Source organism: Dermacentor albipictus, chromosome 8, assembly GCF_038994185.2.
Source record: "Dermacentor albipictus isolate Rhodes 1998 colony chromosome 8, USDA_Dalb.pri_finalv2, whole genome shotgun sequence".
Lineage (NCBI taxonomy): Eukaryota > Metazoa > Arthropoda > Arachnida > Ixodida > Ixodidae > Dermacentor > Dermacentor albipictus.
Window position 1 is genome coordinate 103724045 of NC_091828.1, and position 19713 is coordinate 103743757.

The following is a 19713-nucleotide window of genomic DNA, read 5'->3' on the forward strand; positions in this document are numbered from 1 at the left end:
GAATTAGCTAGCGGCGTGATACGGAATCCGGATGTCTTGGGAAGAGACGACCTTCGGTGGCGCCCGACGAAGCTGAGCGCTCGCTCGCGGCGCGTTTCGAGGATGCAAGCGGCTCCAGGCACGCACACACACCCGGAGACGTTTCGGAACGGGGAGAACGGTTTTTGGTTTCTTCGAGGGATACACTTTCGGGGGCAAAAAGGGTTCGGGAGAGAAGAGGACCGAGATGTCTTTCGCCGCGAAAGGGCTGTACCAGGGCTATACCACGGGATAGTATAGTGTGGTCCATGTGTAGGCGCGTTTACACGAATGCGACGGTGGCGCGTCGCATCGCATTTCTGTCGCATCGTGTTCACGTAAGCAACGGTAACGCGCTAGAGGAATGCGCGTCGCATTAAGAATCCAGGGGAGGGTAGTGGTTTGCGGGTGCAAGTCGACTCACGCATTTGGTGCGGTGTTCTCGCCAAAGTTAACGTGCTGCATGTAAACGGAGTCGCATCGTCTTTCCGAAACGCGCTTGTAAATGCGATGCGCTAGCTACTGTATGCGGCTGGTGTGGAGCAAGACTCGGAGTAACTTGGACGGCTGTGGCAGGAGTATAATAGGTGACATACGGGGCATACATCGTGGGAAGAAACACCCTAGAAACCGACAAATGGAGAAATGATTTCTTTTAACGATTCTTGAAAGTTCGAGTCATCTGATGTCGGAGTCTAGCGAGAGCGATAGATAAATTAGTAAACGTAGCGGATAAGATAAGAGAAAGGGCGGCCTGCACCTCAAGCCGCCGTGCCACACAGGGTTATACCACGGCGGGTTGATAAGGCTAGCGGTTTAAACCAGGTTTGAGGTTCAGTTAGTGCTGGGACACATACTAATAAGTTGCGCGTTCCATCGGTTGAGACGTCGCAAGAAAACAGATTCTGATTCTGATGCAGCTATGACGCGTGCTGTATGCCTCCCTGATAGAGTCGGGAGACAGCGGTTTATGCGACACCTGTCGGGTGACCAGCGTCGATATGCTTATTACGTCGTTAAGTGGAAAGCGGAAGTTTTCCAGAAGGCGTAGCCGCGACGCGATCATACGATAAGAAAGAATGATCGATGAGAAGCAAATTGCTTCGCAAAGCGCAAGAGATTGAAAAAAAGAAGAAGAAAAAAAAAAACAGGAAAGGTAGTATTAACAGGGACTTTCCTATCCTATAGCGGTGAGATGTATGCCCAACTGGACGCATACGAAACGAGACACGTAAAACGCAGTCACGGTCTTTGATTATGGAGGTTTTAATACAGTGTGTACGACATTGAAACACCGACAGATCGAGTGACCTCGGTCTTGTGATACGGCAAGGTCGTACGGCAAAAAAAAACAGTCGTCCGATATTTACGAGATACGTACGAACGATGGCGATGATTGGGAAAAACAAGATAATGTCACGCGAAGATAGGAAGAAACGAGGGCATCGTGAGAGAAGAACGTTTTCGCGTACGACTCCGACGAGATCGTGGTGTGTCGTCGGTGGACCTTCCCGGCTGATGTGACGTCCGTGCGTTTGGAGCCATGCCCTCTCGATAACTAAGTTGAGCGCGCGCATATAGGCGACATTGAGTACAGCGAAAGGACAAAGCAGAACGAATGGCGAACGTTCTAGGAGCGGCTGGATTTTATTTATTTTTTGTCTTCGTTTTTAGCCCTTCCTAACATATACCGTAATTGCGAGACTATAGTCCGCACCCCTTGTATAGCCTGCAAGGACAAATTATGGCAAAAAAAAAGTTTTTTTTTCTTTTGATAGTCTGCAGTGAAAGTAGTTTCTTTTTTCCGTTTGTGCACACAAACTTAAGCAATGAAAAAGAAAACGACGCAACCCACTTCAGTTTCATTTTATTGATGCGATTGAAATGTGTTACAGAAAACGTAACTCTAGGAGGTCCCATAGTCAAAGACCGGGGAGGGACCCTCCCCAGTATCGTATGCTTCGAGTATCCTGTGCTTACACATCCTCCCGATCTGCCATTGTGAGCTGAAAGTATAGTGCAGGTATACGCAAGAGACGATCTTGCGCAGCTAATTTCGCCACGTGATTTGGCCGTTAACGCGGGAAAAAGAATCTGCAAGTGCAGATATGGCAGCTTCTTTCTTCAAGCACGTCTCTGATGATACCCAACTTTAAAAAAAAAGTAGGAATGATGTAGCCCACTATCCCATAGATAGTCCTCGTGCACCACGAAAGCTTTTAGGACTTGTATATAGTCCGCGGACTATAGGCCGAAAGATACGGCAAATATAGCTCCTCTTTCGGGGTTACCACCGGTGAAGGTCGGAGTCGGACGCTTCGGGAAGCAGCGTGCCACCATCATAAACTCCAAATACCACCGCGCGCTTATCCAATGGCATCAACGGCTTAATCTTGTCAAGGCTGACTCGTTTTGCGGCTTTATCATCTTGGGGTAACGATACTCCTGGTTCCCGCTTCTGTTCGAGCGAGATTCGAGCGCCCTCAGATGTGCGGCGTGCTTCGTCTTATCTGCACGCGTAACACGTGCAAATGCAAACGGTCGCATCCGCGATACACATCTACATATCTCAGCGTGTTCGTGATTCTAAGATAACAAGAAAGAAAGAAAGAAAGAAAGAAAGAAAGAAAGAAAGAAAGAAAGAAAGAAAGAAAGAAAGAAAGAATGAAACATGCGAACGCGAGCATGGCCACAAAATTAGATGTTCCTGTTAGGCCAGTCGGTGCACAGATAGTTTTCGAGAAACTTCACCGCGTTAAATAATAAAAAAAAAGTTATGTGGTTTTACGAGCCAGGAACAACGATTTGAATATGAGAAACGCCGCATAGTGGGAGGGACATACGGTCTAATTTGTGCAAGCTTAGAAACGTCGCCTCGCAACAACAACAACAACATTAATAATAATAATAATAACAATAATAATAATGCAAACAGGCTGTATATGAATACTCTACAAGCACCTTGCCTTTCTTTTTTATTTAGGCGAAGTTTACATGTAGTCTAGCTAGATATATGCACTTCATGGCCTCACTTCCTTCCTTCTATTCTCTTTTCACTACCGTCCACAGACTTCCACGCAAACAATCTGCTCGCCAGTCTATGAAGCGCAATAGAGGCGAAAAGACGTAGACGCGTTAACGACTTTTGTCCAATAGGCAGCACGTAGATTTTTCAGAGCCGAAAGAAAGCTCTGTAACGAAGAGAAGGCGAACGCACGAAGTTTATACGTAGCCAATCCGTAGACTGCCAATATAGTTTTCGATAAAGGTTGTCGTACGTTGTGTCTTTGTCGGTCGTGCTCGAATTTCTTTGTTTTTTTGTTTCTTAGTTACTCGCTAGTCTTTCCTTTAGGAACACCGATGTTAAATTCAGCCGAAAGAAAGCTCTGGTCCTTTGTCCGAAGGAAAGCGATACAGCGTGCTGGTTCTGTGTGTATGTGTTCCTTGTTGTCGCAGTATTTTTTTCTTTTTTTTTCGCATCGTTTAAACTTGAAATTCCAGCGGTTGTTACTGTACAAGTTCAGACCGGAGTAGGGCGGCCTCCAATGTAACGCAGCGCTTCGCTCCTTGTGAGCTGCACTTGCTGTATCCACCCGCGCCGGCTCGTAATAGCGCCGTCGCGGTTGCAATTGATTGCCAATTATTCCAGGCCTTGCGTGGCACCGACTCGGGCATGAGCAGCGCCTTAAACGAAAGCAAGAGTGGAGGAGAAGAAAAAAAAAACGCGAAAGTCTTGCGTAACCTTGGCATTTGGGGCTGACCGGAAGTGATTCCTGGCACGGTTTCCCCATAAACGACGCAGGAAGTCCGCGAAGCCGCAGATGTAAACGGACATCCACGGCCATCCCGCTTAAAATTCGCCGATATGCTCGAACGAACCTGGCTTTTGTTTTTTCTGGCAGCGAACTGCGCCAGATTTGGCCGGAAGGCCAAGCAAGAGTGACGCAGCACGTATAGGTGGTGCGCTTAGAAACAACACTCGATCCGTTATTTTGAAACTACTATACGGTGCGTTTTGTTGGGCTCGTGTGGCCATCCTTGGTTAACGAAGCCAAAAAGAGCGAACGGAAAATCGTCTGCTTCTGCGCTTCATTGAGATCGTCTGTTCGCCTATAAGCTTGGCAGAAAGCAGACTACAGCGAACCAAACGTCAGGTATACGGCCAGAAGGCCAAGAAAGAGTGACGCAGCAGGTAGGTTTGCGCATTCAAACAACACTTCAGCCATTATCTCGGAACTATTAGCACTTTTTAATGAGCTGCTTGGTCTTTATTTAGTTTAACTGAAACGGACAAAAGCGCGAATAGAGAGTCGCCTGCGCCTGCCCTTCATCGTCTGTTTGTTAGGCTTGGCAGGTATAGCAGACAACCGTGAACTGCGCCATATTTTGTCGCAATGCCAAGCAAAAGTGACGCAGTATATGAATGTGCGCTTCGAAACATCACAACAGTTATTCAGGAGTTGCTATAACAGTCGCTTGCGTCCGCCTGTAAGTTTTCTGTCGCGATACCTGCACACTATAACATCCGACAGATGTGCCCTGACTAACCACCGCAATCTTGTTATAATGTGCGGATAAAATTAAATTTATCCAGTTTGGCACACAAGCCGCTAAAATTTTTGACGCCGTACAAGCGTTAACGACAATCGTGAAACTGATTGTGCAGTTGCCAAGCGCCTGCAAAATCTAAGATGGAAGACAACCACATGACAGCGTCGTCTGCTTTGTTTTCTGGAAGCGCCAGCGATATCTAAAGTCATAAAAAAAATTCAATTGATGGTTTTTAGGCGCCAAAATCACTTTCTGATTATGAGGCACGCCGTAGTGGAGGACTCCGGAAATTTCGATCACCTGGGGTTCTTTAACGTGCACCTAAATCTAGTACACGGGTGTCTTCGCATTTCGTCCCCATCGAAATGCGGCCGCCGCGGCCGGGATTCGATCTCGCGATTTTGTGCTCAGCAGCCTAACACCATAGCCACTGAGCAACCACGGCGGGTATCTGAAATCATAGGATGCGAGCCAAGCTACAAATGTTTGCAATAAGCAGAGCCCAAGATCATTGCAGTTAACCGGTCCAAGAAAGCAATATGTATATAGTGCAACTAGCTGACATATGTCAAGCGTCTTCAATTAAGGCAATTTATTGCGTCGTAGCGTTATAGGCTCGTAGCGTCATAGGCTCAGCATGTTGCAATCCTTCCGTACGTGCTACGGAAGCCGAAGCTTTTTCAGAGTTCCTACATCGCATCCCTGCTAACCAACAGTGCAATCAATACACTTTTGAAACCGACTGCGTCCTACGCGGAAGTGGCCATCTGGCTCGAGAGTCAAATTACCTACGCACCAGCCGCAGACGGACAAAGCTACAGAGGCCAATACGCCACTTACACGAACCGTCTGCAACTCCACAATCGCGGATCGTCTGGCTCTAATACGAAATCGTCTGCGCAGCGATCAATAAACCACGTCTATTACCCATCTGCAAATGTATACAGTCGTGATCGCCTTCTTCGAAGACCAAATCGTCTGCGCGTAAACGAGTGAAGGACGGCGACTCAATTATCGTTATACCGCGCCTTTAATGATGCGTCTGCAACTCTGCACCCGTGTCCGTCTGCATGCTCGAGACAAAATATCATCTGCGCACGAGTACTGCAGATAGCCGGGACTTGCCGTAATCAATATAATGCCGCCTTTATGAACCGCCTGCAATTCCGCAACCGTGATCGTCTCGTCGGCGACAAAAATATCGTCTGCGTACCGAACGCCGACGGACAACGTTGCAGACGTACAAAAAATAATAATAATGCGAAGCAGAAGATCGCACACTGCAAGTGCAGCTGAGACACCGCTGCGCACCCAGAAACTGCGGCCCTTTTCATTGCCCTTTAAAGTAATAATAATAATAAGGAACGCCGCGCTTGGCCTCAGCACCGTGTACCGCGTCGAACCGCTTACAAGCCATGCACTGCACCAGCCGAGTCCCGTAAAACCCCGCATTTACATTTAAAGTGCGTGCGCGTGTGCGGCGGTAAATAACCAGACGGCTCCGTAGGGCGAACGCTTTTTTTCCCATCGCTACAGCGGCTGACCGGGCGCTTGCTACCGCGACCATCTCGCGGCGGGGTTGCTTATGGAGACAAGAACATCGCGGTGTGACGCAAGGGCCATACGAGACCGCACCGACCGAGGGCTGCTCGTCGGCCCAACGAGGCAGCGGTGAAAGGCGACCTCTCTCGGGAGAAGAAAACAGGTCAACCTTGAACCCATCCGCCGCGTTGCCGCTGCCACGCGGGGTACAGACACAGAAAGAACGAACTTGCCGTTTCACCTTATGGCCAACACAAGCCCGCCCAGATGTCCGGAGCGGTCGCTTGAGCAATAACTGCAGGTCCGCGCGCAAGTGCCGATTGTAAGCGCGGCGTCGAAGTCGAGGGGGTGTATACCTTTTACCGAAAATTAAAAGAAAGAGTCATTATGGAGATGCCGTTGAGTTACTGTTTACTTTCCGTTGAAATTCGATGGAATATCTGTTGAGATGCAATTGGATGTCGCGCAACCTTTTCCGTAAGGGCTATAGCGTAGAAAGAAGTTTACTGCAAACCATTACTATAAGAAACTCTGCCGCTATAGTTGCCGACGGGAGCTGCAGTTACGGCAGTTCCGTCAGCGTGGGAATGATTGTTGGCGCATGGATTTGCCTAAATTTCGCCCTTCCGGCTTCAAACGACTTTTCCGACCTTGCAAATTGGTAATTTTCGAAACAAGATATCCACTATGAGTACAATTCGCGATGATTCTGCGTGTGCGTGTAGGCTTCTTGCCTTAGCGTGTTTAGAAAAAAATACTGATTAAAAAGTACTACATAATGCCACGAGAACGTCCGATGTTGTAAGCACACATTACAGACAAATGCATGTACTACCAATAATTCACATGGTGGATGAACAATCACAGCGCCATAGTCTCGTAAGTTCTGTATTAAATTATGTTATGAAAAGCACGTATGTTGAACACACAGAATAGCGCTTATAAAATTTGAAAAAAGAAATTAAAGAAAGTTCAGTAAAATAAAGAAACTAAGAAAAAGCAAGCGCACCTTTTCTTAAATCACACGACGGGTCAGAAGCCGAGAAAGCCAATTCGACGCGAAATATCTTTAGCGAATTATTAGAAGCCCTAGCAAAAATGCTTTGTGCAATATGACGTTTTGTTTGTGGGAATGCATAGATCGGAGATTGGAATACAAAGTCTAAAGGTAATTCCGTCTGATCATTACGTCACAGATTCCGATTCCACTTACGAAAGAATTTCATCATCGCCAGCCTGTATTAACACGAATGTCGGAAATGAAAGAGAAGAAAAGGAAATGCAGTAATTATGCGGCTCACATCGCGCATTGGAACGTCGAGGTGCGATCCGCTTCTACAGGCGCGATCGAATGAGGAGGTCCGGTGCGGAAACCGGGCTACGGCAAATCGCGTTTTCCCTGTCACCAACGTTAACGGAAACCGAAGCGGAAATACGAAAGGAAATAGGTGATTGTTACCTAGGCCACATTACTGGTCATCTAAGAGTTCCAACGACGTGACGATAATTAGACGCGTATTACTGTCCTCAATCGACCAGCTGATACGCGTTTGTACGCGCACGTCTGCTACCACGTCTGTCAACGCTACGGTTCAACGTCGTCTGCATTTAAACTGCATTCTTCTAATGAACATACATACAAATCCGAGTGGTTCGTTCGTTCAGAACAGACGACATATACGATCGTAGGCTTTAAGAAAACAAGTCAGATATCCCCGAGTCGTTTTACGGCACCAGCTGAAGCAAAGATCTCACCTGACATGGCTGAGCGGCTTGCAAAGGCAGGAATTCCACACGTGCTCCTTTCGAGACGAGGCTGCAAGCACTCCGTCGCAATCCGAATCACCATGTCGGCGTCGAAAGGAAATCAATTGGCGAAGCAACACGGCGACAAGTCTTTAAAACGACCGCACAGCGAAGGGGGGCCTTGTCGAAGGTCGTCGTCGAAACACGCACAGCCAACACCGAGACGGCTCTCCGGTCGGAGGACAACCGCGTCTCTCGCAAGAGCGCTCGACCTTACGGAGCCGAGGGGGTCGCCTTGGCGTCGAAGATCGGAACCGGCGATCTCAGATCAACCGCTCCGATCGCGCAAAATCTCGTCGCTGTCGTCGGCACACCAGTCGCCCGGGCACTCCACCACCACCACCACCTTCGGACGTCACGTCGACGATTATTACTACGTCAACCGGCGGGGACAGCCACCTAACCGACGAATACATCGGAGCAGCTCTTGGAAAGCACGCCAAGACATGAAACAAATTTTCCCCCACGCAAGCTCCGCTTATTTTTTCTTTCTTTCTTTTTTTCCTTTAGAGCCTCCGTGTGGTCGGTCCCCTTCTCGTACGAGGAGTGCGCGGAGTACGCCGGCACGCAGACGACACACACACTGCGAGCAGACGACGCGTCGAGCGACCGCCAGAGGGAAGCACACGCGATCCCAGGAGGGTTTTGTCTTGCGGCGAAGCCGAGCCGAGCCTCAACTCGCACACGCTCGCGGGAGCAGCAGACGACGCGAGAAGTCAGCGAGGAGCTGCAGCAACCGAACCACGACAGCCGACGGACCGCCGCCGACTGAAGAACTGCTGAACGCGAAAGCGGTACGGCGCCGGCGGCCCTTTCATCTCGTTTTGTTTCTTTTCTTTCTTTCTTTCTTTCTTTCTTTCTTCCTCGCTGGGTCGCCGCGCTTTTTTATCGCCAAACTAGGTTGCGAAGCGGAGGAGGAAATAGAGGAGAGAGACAAAAAAGGGGGAAAGAAAGCCTCCCGTCGCGCCGCGGGTCCCCCTCGCTTTCGTCTCTCTCCATCCGCTCCGCACTCGCACACGTACGTACACACACCTCCATCGGTTTACAAGAAGGAAACGCATTTCCTCCTCCTCGCCTCACCTCTCCGCGCCACCTTTTGCGCGCTCTTTAAAGAAAGAAAGCCCCGCACGGGGAAGCGAAAGTACCCATGTACAATAAAGTGCCTCAAGACGACGGGGGAGAAACCGGGCACCACACCTTTCGGCTTGGGGAGGCCCGAACTGACGACGAATCGGGGAGGAGGGTAGCTGCTACGCGGCATGTGAGAGACAAAGAACGTTGCTACACACCCTTGCCGTCTGCATCACTTCCCTCATCTACTATGCTTCCGTCTCGGAGAAAAATAAAGCACTCGGAGGGTAAGAGAAAACGGAGAGGGAGAGGACGTTGGCTAATAGACGCAAAGACGAACACGCGGTACAGGCGGCAGACGCAAATCAAAGTCACTCGGTCGGCCCCTCTCTTCATTGATACGAAAGCCGCCCCCACGTAGCCGGCCCTCATCACGGGCTAAGAAGAAACAGGTGAAGCCGGGCGGCAGAGCCGGGAAGTGCGGGAGTAAGCGGGCGAGGGTAGTTCCAATACACGCGAGATTAAAACGGCCGCAAAAGCGAAACAAGGTGGTGGTGGAGATGCGCGTGCGAGTCAGTGAGTGAGTGAGCGAGAGAGAGAAGAGCGAGGCGAGAGACAGCAGACGACGGGCGTCCGTTCGGCGAGAGCCAAAGCCGAGACAAGACAAGCGAGGTCAAAGTGGCAGACGAAACAAATCGCATTATAGGGTTCCGTCCCGGGGACGGCCGGGCTACCAGATCAAACACGGCCGTCGCTGTGGGAAACGGGTAGGTGGGTGCCCGCGGTGAGGGAATTCGCGCAGCGCCCCAAACTCGTTTATACACGCGCTCCATCCGCTCAGTAGTGGCCGATGTGCGATGAGCACGGGAGTTAGCAGCGCGGCAGAATCGGGCGCGCGCGCACCTTTCTCTTTTATCGGCCGTTGGCGTCCGCGTCGATGGTGCGTGGCGGAGGCGGCCTGCGTGGGAGTCGTTTTCGCGTTCGCATTCGTAGCAGACGACAGGAAAGAAAAAAAGCGTAACGCAGCCGCTTGATCAGGCATGGTAAAGGCATGGCGCGCGGCAGCGCCACGTGGTGGGCGGTTGCGGTGTGGACGAAATCGTCTGCAATGCGCTCATAATTGCTTATTAATGTGCCCAGATAGATAGAGTAAACTTTGTTGTCCAGCGGATCGGGTGATCTACCAAACCCCCGACACGCAGGTCAGGGGGCGGGTGTCGCGGCCAACAACAGCGTACCTGCCTTCTGATTTGATGGTAAAAAAATAATAGTAAAGAAAGAAAAAGAAAGAACTGACACCGAAAGGAGGCGAAGAAGAAATTGCATATAGCTTAGAGAGGTAATTAAGTACTAATTTCTTTTTTAAAACAGGTAATCGCTGGACCGTTAGGGTTACAGAATGGGTGCCACGAGAAGGGAAGCACAGTTACGCAGTTCGCGGCAGTAAACAAGGTGGAATGGTGAAATTAGGAAATTTGCTGGCGGAAGTTCGAATCCGCTAGACAAGGATAATTGGAGATTACTGGGAAAAGCCTTCGTCCAGCAGCGGACACTAAATAGGCTGATGATAATGATGATGTTGATGACCATGACATGAAAATGTCAGTATTGTCATATCACTCACGGTATTATAATGGGAGCGCGAGGAAAGGGGGGGGTGGCGTCTTTGCATTGTTTTGCTCCGGATAATGCGATGTCGCTCCCTACAGGAGAAGTTAGTTTCTCGAAAGTCAAACGGAAGATTGGTTGAGGAACCACGAAGAGCAATGCAACACTGTTCCGTCGGACAACGCAGAATCGCAAATACGCTGAAGGGAAAGTCGACTTATTCAAGAGAAAACTAGTCGATGGGGCGGGATACTGAAATGATTCAACAATAGCGGTACTGAAACGAAGAATAACAGGGAGCGTTTCAAGCACACACGTGCACAGGGAAAGAAGAGTAAGAGCACGTAGGGGGTGCATCCGATGATGATGATGATGATGATGATGGCTAAGAAATGTACAATCAACAGCAAAAGTTTGCCGGATGCGGTTTCCCCTCCGAATATGAATGATTGCACTGTTAAGGCATGACACTTCGTATTTAATGAATCACTGTGTAGGTGGCGAAGGCTACTACATGCTGGAGCATTTATTTCGAGGCTGTGTGACCATGCTTCGCGAGAATTCAGCTTCTTGGCAGACCCTGCGTCCCGTAAACTTTTGCGGTTGACTGTACATATCCGCTAGAGCGTATAGGCTACGAACCGGATGGTAATACGATAAAAAAAAAGAGACGAAAATGTATAAATGATGGTATGAAAGAAACCGATGATAAATTAAATGGCGTGTAATACAGTAATCGCTCCTGCATAAGCAAATATATACTTAATGTAAAGGAAAGGGCACCAAGGCGAAGGCTTAATGTGCGCTTTTTTTAGACAACTAAGGCAAAAAAGATATTACATTTTGATTATTACTATTACTGTCATTACTATATATATAAATTTACATACGAAGTAATATGAATTTGCCGTCTTGGTATCTGAACTTTATGATTTAATGATGAAGAAGTAAATCCATCGCGGAAGAAAATTGAAATATTAACAGCGACCGACTTTCAGACGAACAAAAAACTAATTTCTTCTTTTTTATTATTATTTTTTTCCTTGATGAAGACGGCGCCTGGTCAACAGAAGCGAAATTTCGGGCTTGCTGATAGGGCGATGCAGGCAATAACAGAACGCTAAAACGACACATGAGCGCTGACGAAAAGAAAAAAAAGACACCTTGTGGCGTCTGCTCACAAAGCTAGGCCTAAAAAAATAAACAATATCCAGGTTGATGCGGAACCGAGCTAAAGAATCCAAGCAACGGCCGCGACTATATACTGTGGGGAAAGGAAAACGTGAAATGGAGCGAATAAGGGGGAAGAGAGAGAGAAATAACAAAAAAAAAGGAAATCCACACGGCATATATAAAAGCCATTCGCCCTCATTTTGCCTCGCGTATAGCGCGTTTGTCGTAAACACGTAAAAAAGAATAAATTAACCGCCCGTATGGTACCTTGAAGCGAGTTACATCGGTACCAAACGTAGTACATTTTGTATCATACGTCTAACATCGTGTTGACAGACAGACAGACAGACAGACAGACAGACAGACAGACAGACAGACAGACAGACAGACAGACAGACAGACAGACAGACAGACAGATACACAGACAGACACACAGACAGATACACAGACACACATAGATAGATAGATAGATAGATAGATAGATAGACAGATAGACAGATAGACAGACAGACAGACAGACAGACAGACAGACAGACAGACAGACAGACAGACAGACAGACAGACAGACAGACAGACAGACTTCAAAAGAATTCATGAAAATCGCAAAATTTCGCAGAAAGAAGAAAATATGAAGCAACTAGCTTACAACTCTGTAAGTGGGGAACACAAGGTGATACCGCAATTCTGTCAAATGCAACTATCGAGACATCTAAAGCGGACAACGTCGATGAAGTCTACGCCACTCTGTTGTACTATACCACGGACTTGTGAACAGCGCTTTTTGCTAAAACCCTCGCAAACATCGCGACACTTTCACGTACAGGGCTGCAATTTCTCGCGCATCACATTTGTCCCTTTCGGATGCGTTGACACACGCAGTTTGCAGAACTGCGACATCCGCTTCCGGTACCGAACTGCGGATTTGTGAACTTCCGCTACCAATAAGCTTCCATGGATTATGCTACCGAATTACGAATTTGTAAATTTTAAGCTTCAGTCCTCGGACAAGCTGGTGGGTGCGTCGTTGTGGGCGTACGGAGAGACTCCGTTGTAGTCTGCTCAAAAACTACGCCGGCAGCTTTGTTCTGGAAGGAAGCTCTGTGCCTCTAAATACGACAATTCATTACCTAACCTTACCCACTTTGAGGCTGGTTGGGCCTCTACACAGCGCATACGCAATATGTCCCTTGTCAAAATAATCCACATCCATAGTCACCCCGATGCGACTGCATAGAAAGACGTACTAACGTAAAGCAAAACAGAAAACCAGGTCCCGAATTCAGAAAAGAAAAAAAAGAGATCTTGCGCTGAAATTGTTCGTAACAGCAGATGTCAGCCAATGCTGATGCTGGATGTATTTTTAGCGTAAAGGGACAGCCGATGGCAAAGAAAACTTATACGAACCAAAAGCCTTGTGAATACCCGCCCTGGTTATTTAGTGGGTTCGCACCAAGAATTCGATATGGCTGGCGCAGGTGGTTTTCCACATTCAGCACATTCAGCACATTCGGCATATTCAGCATATTCAGCGAATGAAAGCTATTCGCTTTAAAACAGAGCTACTTGGTGACAGCTGATCGCAAAGCGCTCGGCTTGTGGACTTATTGAAGCGAACAGCGCGAAAGATCCTAATGCGAAGGAGAAATAAAGACAGACACGGCTCTGCAAATACTTCGTATCTAAGACTTTTCGCGCTGTCAATTTCAAGAATGCAATACCAACTGACCGAACGAACCATCCTCGTGAACTTCATTTACAGGAACTCGATCGACCCAAGCGGGTCGAGTCCAAAGTCGATCTGAGCCATATCCCGATCCGACCGGGTTTCCACGCACTCTACTCCAAGTGGGTTGGGCGAGTCAAAATCCCCGCCCCTTGCTACCGTATATACCGACCGAACCCGCCTCGACCCCGCTCGACCTCGACACCACTCGGCCTCGACACCGCTACGCTGTTTACGTAAACCCGACGACAGCGGCTTCCGGCCCGACAAGTCTTGACTCTAGGCTACCTTTCTTTTTATAGGGTTCACGTAAACGCACCACCTGAGGGACGCCCGCACTACGTCCCTATAGCGGACGTTAAGAACCGTGCTTCGCTCCGTCCGTGTCGTCCTTCCCCTTGCAGAAGTAACGCATTCCATTCAACTGCGTCTCACCAGACATTCTATAGTCAACAACATAACCAGAACGAAAACGCAACAGGGTCACCATAGATATATTTTTTTGCAAGGGTTATACGTACTATATAGTCACGCATGTTATCTCGTCCAGCACAGCTCCGCAAGAAGTACACACACAGTTGGAATTCAGACGCGGTCTGTCGAAAGGTCAACAACGTGCAGTGACGCTAACGCGCATCCCCGCGAGAAGACGCACAGTGGCGGTTTACGCCGTGTCCCTGCCAACATATACGTGTGTGTGTGTGTGTATACCGTTCACAAGGCGTGGAGAATGCTACCGCGTCGCCCCCGCTGCCGCTGCACCGCAGCCGTACCGGCCGCGGGTCGTTCCTCGTCCCAGTTTTCTGTTGCAACGTCGCATGCATGGTTGCGGCTTCTTCGTCTCCGCTCGGATGGCCCTCGGCGAGCTACCGCGTTTTCACTCGCGTAACAGGCGTTCCAAACATTGGTGTGCGTGTGAGAGGTACGTGTATGTATGTATGTATGTATGTATGTATGTATGTATGTATGTATGTATGTATGTATGTATGTATGTATGTATGTATGTATGTATGTATGTATGTATGTATGTATGTATGTATGTATGTATGTATGTATGTATGTATGTATGTATGTATGTATGTATGTATGTATGTATGTATGTATGTATGTATGTATGTATGTATGTATGTATGTATGTATGTGCGTAAGCATGCGTCCTTAAATTGCCCCAGATAAGAACCAGCATGTTGATCAAACGGAAAAGCTGAAAGCATGCGCTTCCTGCTATTCTGTTTCACATTTATAATAAGCTAAAGCGTCGCGAGTGATGAAAATTACTTGAGAAAAGAAATGTACACACACACACGAACGAAAAAAAAAAGAATGAAATAGTGGAGCCCGCAATGGTCACACTTAAACGCGCGATGATAAGAGGAAATATTTTACACATGGCAGTAACCTGCTAGTTTGGACGAAAATTCCGGCCAGCATGCATTAGAAGCTCTATGGCAGGCAACTATCGCCGACTTTCCTCCTTTACCGCGCTCGCGGTATGCTTCGCTTTCAAAGTTGGCGGACTGTACGAAAGAAGACACGGTATAAGTGGCCGTGCACAAAGCACTGCGGGTGGCTGACACAGCGAGACGCTGTATCGCAACGCCTAAGCACTCCTAACAGGGATTAACCGGGCAGATTAGCCCACTCGTAACGATCAGCGCATTAATATGCATACTTGGACACGGCACGTACAGAGTTAAAGGGACACTAAAGCCAAACAATAAATCAGTTTAGAGTAATGAAGCATTGTTTGAGAACGCTGCTGGCAGTCATTTAAAAAATAGTTTGGTTATTAGATGGAGAAAATAAAGGTCCAAGTATCGGTATTTGAATTTCGCGCCGAAACCCCAGCGCCGTTACGTCAGCGTGACGTCAGGGATTCCAAAGTATGTTTTCGCATTTGGGCCGCGTTGGCTGAATAAAGGTTCCCGAAACTTGGCATGCTTAATATCTGGTTCCTTTAGAACACAATGTAGTCAATCTGTACCGCTATATATAGTTAGTAGGCCCTAGAAGGTGCCACCAAAATGCAAGACGTCACAGCCCCCAGGTGCGGGAACTTAAGTAGGCGTCGCCACCCGTATTTCGTTCTTGCGCTTTTTCTGGCTTACCAAACGCCTTATCGTTGTAAGAGTGGTGTTTTTTGGTGTTGTAGAACGGTAATTTACTGATGCAGAAGAAAACATTTTTCACTTTAGTGTCCCTTTAAGCTATGTATTAGACGACGGTAAGGGACCACACAGGGCCGAGATTGGCGAAAACATGGCACTGCCTCTCATGGTGCGGTCATCCCTTCATTGCGCGCCGGAAACATGCAGACTTTTCTCCATCACTTGCCGACGTCCAACTCAGAATTCGCACAGAAGCAGCGCCAGCCAATTACGTTCGCTCATTGTCATGACGTCACGGCGGAGGCAAACTTCTTTCAATACAAGTGTCCTTCTGTAACTAAGTTTCGGTGCGCAGGAGCAGAGAAAGCTATGTGCAATGAGGCCTTGTGTAGGCGGAGCCTGTACTACGTGTGGGTGTGTGTTGCCCCACGTTGCATACATGTCCCAATGAAGCCGCAAGCCAGTCGACTACAGGGTTACAATTCAGGCTCGCTGGCACATGCCACCTTGGGAAGTCATTATATTACGGTCATTATTACGAACGACAATCTTGTGGGCATCATTAAGGAGTGTGCAATGGAAGTCGGTGGTAACTCCGTTAGGCAGGATACCAGCAAACTATTGCAGGAGACGAAAGATCTGATCAAGAAACGCCAATGTATGAAAGCATCTAACCCTACAGCTAGAATAGAACTGGCAGAACTTTCGAAGTTAATCAACAAGCGTAAGACAGCTGACATAAGGAAGTATAATATGGATAGAATTGAACATGCTCTCAGGAACGGAGGAAGCCTAAAAACAGTGAAGAAGAAACTAGGAATTGGCAAGAATCAGATGTATGCGTTAAGAGACAAAGCCGGCAATATCATTACCAATATGGACGAGATAGTTCAAGTGGCTGAGGAGTTCTATAGAGATTTATACAGTACCAGTGGCACCCACGACGATAATGGAAGAGAAAATAGTTTAGAGGAATTCGAAATCCCGAAGGTAACGCCGGAAGAAGTAAAGAAAGCCTTGGATATGCAAAGGGGGAAGGCAGCTGGGGAGGAACAGGTAACAGCAGATTTGTTGAAGGATGGTGGACAGATTGTTCTAGAGAAACTGGCCACCCTGTATACGCAATGCCTCATGACCTCGAGCGTACCGGAATCATGGAAGAACGCTAACATAATCCTAATCCATAAGAAAGGGGACGCCAAAGACTTGAAAAATTATAGACCGATCAGCTTACTGTCGGTTGTCTACAAAGTATTTACTAAGGTAATTGCAAATAGAATCAGGAACACCTTAGACTTCTGTCAACCAAAGGACCAGGCAGGATTCCGTAGGGGCTACTCAACAATAGACCATATTCACACTATCAATCAAGTGATAGAGAAATGTGCAGAATATAACCAACCCTTATATATAGCTTTCATTGATTATGAGAAAGCGTTTGATTCAGTCGAGACCTCAGCAGTCATGGAGGCATTACGGAATCAGGGTGTAGACGAGCCATATGTAAAAATACTGGAAGATATCTATAGCGGCTCCACAGCAACCGTAGTCCTCCATAAAGCAAGCAACAAAATCCCAATAAAGAAAGGCGTCAGGCAGGGAGATACGATATCTCCAATGCTATTCACAGCGTGTTTACAGGAGGTATTCAGAGACCTGGATTGGGAAGAATTGGGGATAAAAGTTAATGGAGAATACCTTAGTAACTTGCGATTCGCTGATGATATTGCCTTGCTTAGTAACTCAGGGGACCAATTGCAATGCATGCTCACTGACCTGGAGAGGCAAAGCAGAAGAGTGGGTCTAAAAGTTAATCTGCAGAAAACTAAAGTAATGCTTAACAGTCTCGGCAGAGAACAGCAATTTACAATAGGCAGCGAGGCACTGGAAGTCGTAAGGGAATACATCTACTTAGGGCAGGTAGTGACGGCGGATCCGGATCATAAGACGGAAATAATCAGAAGAATAAGAATGGGCTGGGGTGCGTTTGGCAGGCATTCCCAAATCATGAACAGCAGGTTGCCATTATCCCTCAAGAGAAAAGTATATAATAGCTGTGTCTTACCAGTACTCACCTACGGGGCAGAAACCTGGAGGCTTACGAAAAGGGTTCTACTCAAATTGAGGACGACACAACGAGCTATGGAAAGAAGAATTATAGGTGTAACGTTAAGGGATAAGAAAAGAGCAGATTGGGTGAGGGAACAAACGCGAGTTAATGACATCTTAGTTGAAATCAAGAAAAAGAAATGGGCATGGGCAGGACATGTAATGAGGAGGGAAGATAACCGATGGTCATTAAGGGTTACGGACTGGATCCCAAGGGAAGGGAAGCGTAGCAGGGGGCGGCAGAAAGTTAGGTGGGCGGATGAGATTAAGAAGTTTGCAGGCACGGCATGGCCACAATTAGTACACGACCGGGGTTGTTGGAGAAGCATGGCAGATGCCTTTGCCCTGCAAGGGGGGCAACCAGGCTGATGATGATGATGATGATATTACGGTGGGATTCATAATGCGTCTTAATAATTTTCTAGGAATGTTGCACTGCAGCGCTATCGAGACGAGGACTCGGCAAGAGCACACAAACGCGAACATGCATAGCGACTGTGCGTGTTATCGTGCTCCTTTCCTCCTGCTTTCGCGTTGATTTCGCTACGCTACATTAGTATTTCAAGTCACAAAGGCCGTTTGTGGCGTACCTACCCGCCCGGTCTGTCGTCTGCTCGCGCTGCCGCATACGTTCGTCAGCAGACGTGCCTCGTCTGCTCCGGCCATGCACGAAAATTAGCGAAGAGATGTGAGCAAAGCGCTAGGTCCACGCAAAAAAAAAAGAAAAAAAGAAACCCAGGTAAGACACACGAGGGACAACGCACACGAATTTCACCCAGTGGCCCGCTCTCCGCAGCCAGCTTCCATCTCTCCCTCTCGCTCCCCTCTTTCTCGAAACACACCCCGCGTCTCTTCTCTGCAGCTTTGCGAAATACCTCCCGCGGCCTTTCTTGTTCCGCACGACGTGGACAGCCGCGCGCCAAAATCGCGTGCCTCCCGTAACAAGGAAAAACAAAACAAAACAAACAAACAAACAAACAACCAAACACACAAACAGTGGCGCTACTGCCGTAGCCAGTAGCGGCAGCAGGCAGCGGAGCCTACGATGCGGGAACGTAGGGGAAGCAGGCGGTTACGCAAGCCTCAAAAAAAGAGAGAGAGAGAGGTTGAGAAAGAAGAAAAAGGTGCGCCGGACAATGGCTGGCCAAGATTTTTCGTTCTCCCGTACCTATACAGCGGTATACGCGCTTATACATATCTACGAGGTGTACAAAACGGTCAAGACAGCGGCAGCAGGCCCCCCGGACAACAACAGAAAGGGGACGACGACATAAGCGCGTGCACAAAGGAGTTCTTTTTATTTTGTTTGTTTTTTTGTCAGGTCTTCCAGTGTGCGTTGAAAACTACGTACTGCCTACGCGTATACCTCTCTGTCTTATCTTTTTCGCGATCATATTTACTTCTTTTACGGGCTTGCACCAACATACGGTTTCACAACCTCAACACGTGCTGGACGGAAAATTAAAAGGAAGGAAGGAAAGAAAGAAAAAAAAGAAAGAAGGAAAGGAAGATTTCGATTCCATTTCCTGCAGTAATTAATGATCACACAGTAAACCTCAGCGTCCACAGGGTGACGCAAGATTCCACCCTGTGAACGTGGATGTGTACAGCGAAGATGTTGCCGACGTCATACAAGCACAAACGACGTTAGACAAGTATACCGCGACTCCAGCTGACGTCAGACGACGTCACACGGGCGCCACCGCAAGCGACGTACGTCACGCCGCCACGCTCGTATGCAGAAGTGCAACGTCACGTCCTCATTCTTCTAGGCCCTACGGCAAGCGCAAGTGGCCCTATCTAACTGATTTAATTTCTTGAAGTAAACGGCGTCGGATAACTTGTAAAGTACGAGTTACACACACACGATGCAGAACCGACAGCTTCGGAAATTGTCATTCGAATATACGAGAAAGCATAATTCTGTTACGCGGAAACTCAGACCCAAGGCCCGTTTTCCAGCTACCGTATGAGGTCTGTCAGAGCAGCCGCGGTAGCTAGGTG

General features: G+C 48.0%; 1 protein-coding gene across 2 annotated transcripts in view; it reads right to left on the bottom strand.

Moving 5' to 3' along the window:
* LOC139048923 (protein rhomboid-like) overlaps positions 1-19713 on the bottom strand; it is a 226774-nt gene that overhangs the window by 86567 nt on the left and 120494 nt on the right. The window contains exon 1 of one of the 2 annotated variants that reach the window (XM_070523893.1): positions 7867-8694. The exons of the other annotated variant lie outside the window; for it this stretch is intronic. The gene's annotated coding sequence lies outside the window, so the exon portion shown is untranslated. Of the gene's footprint in view, positions 1-7866; positions 8695-19713 lie in introns of those variants that run through there. 2 annotated transcript variants of the gene reach the window in all.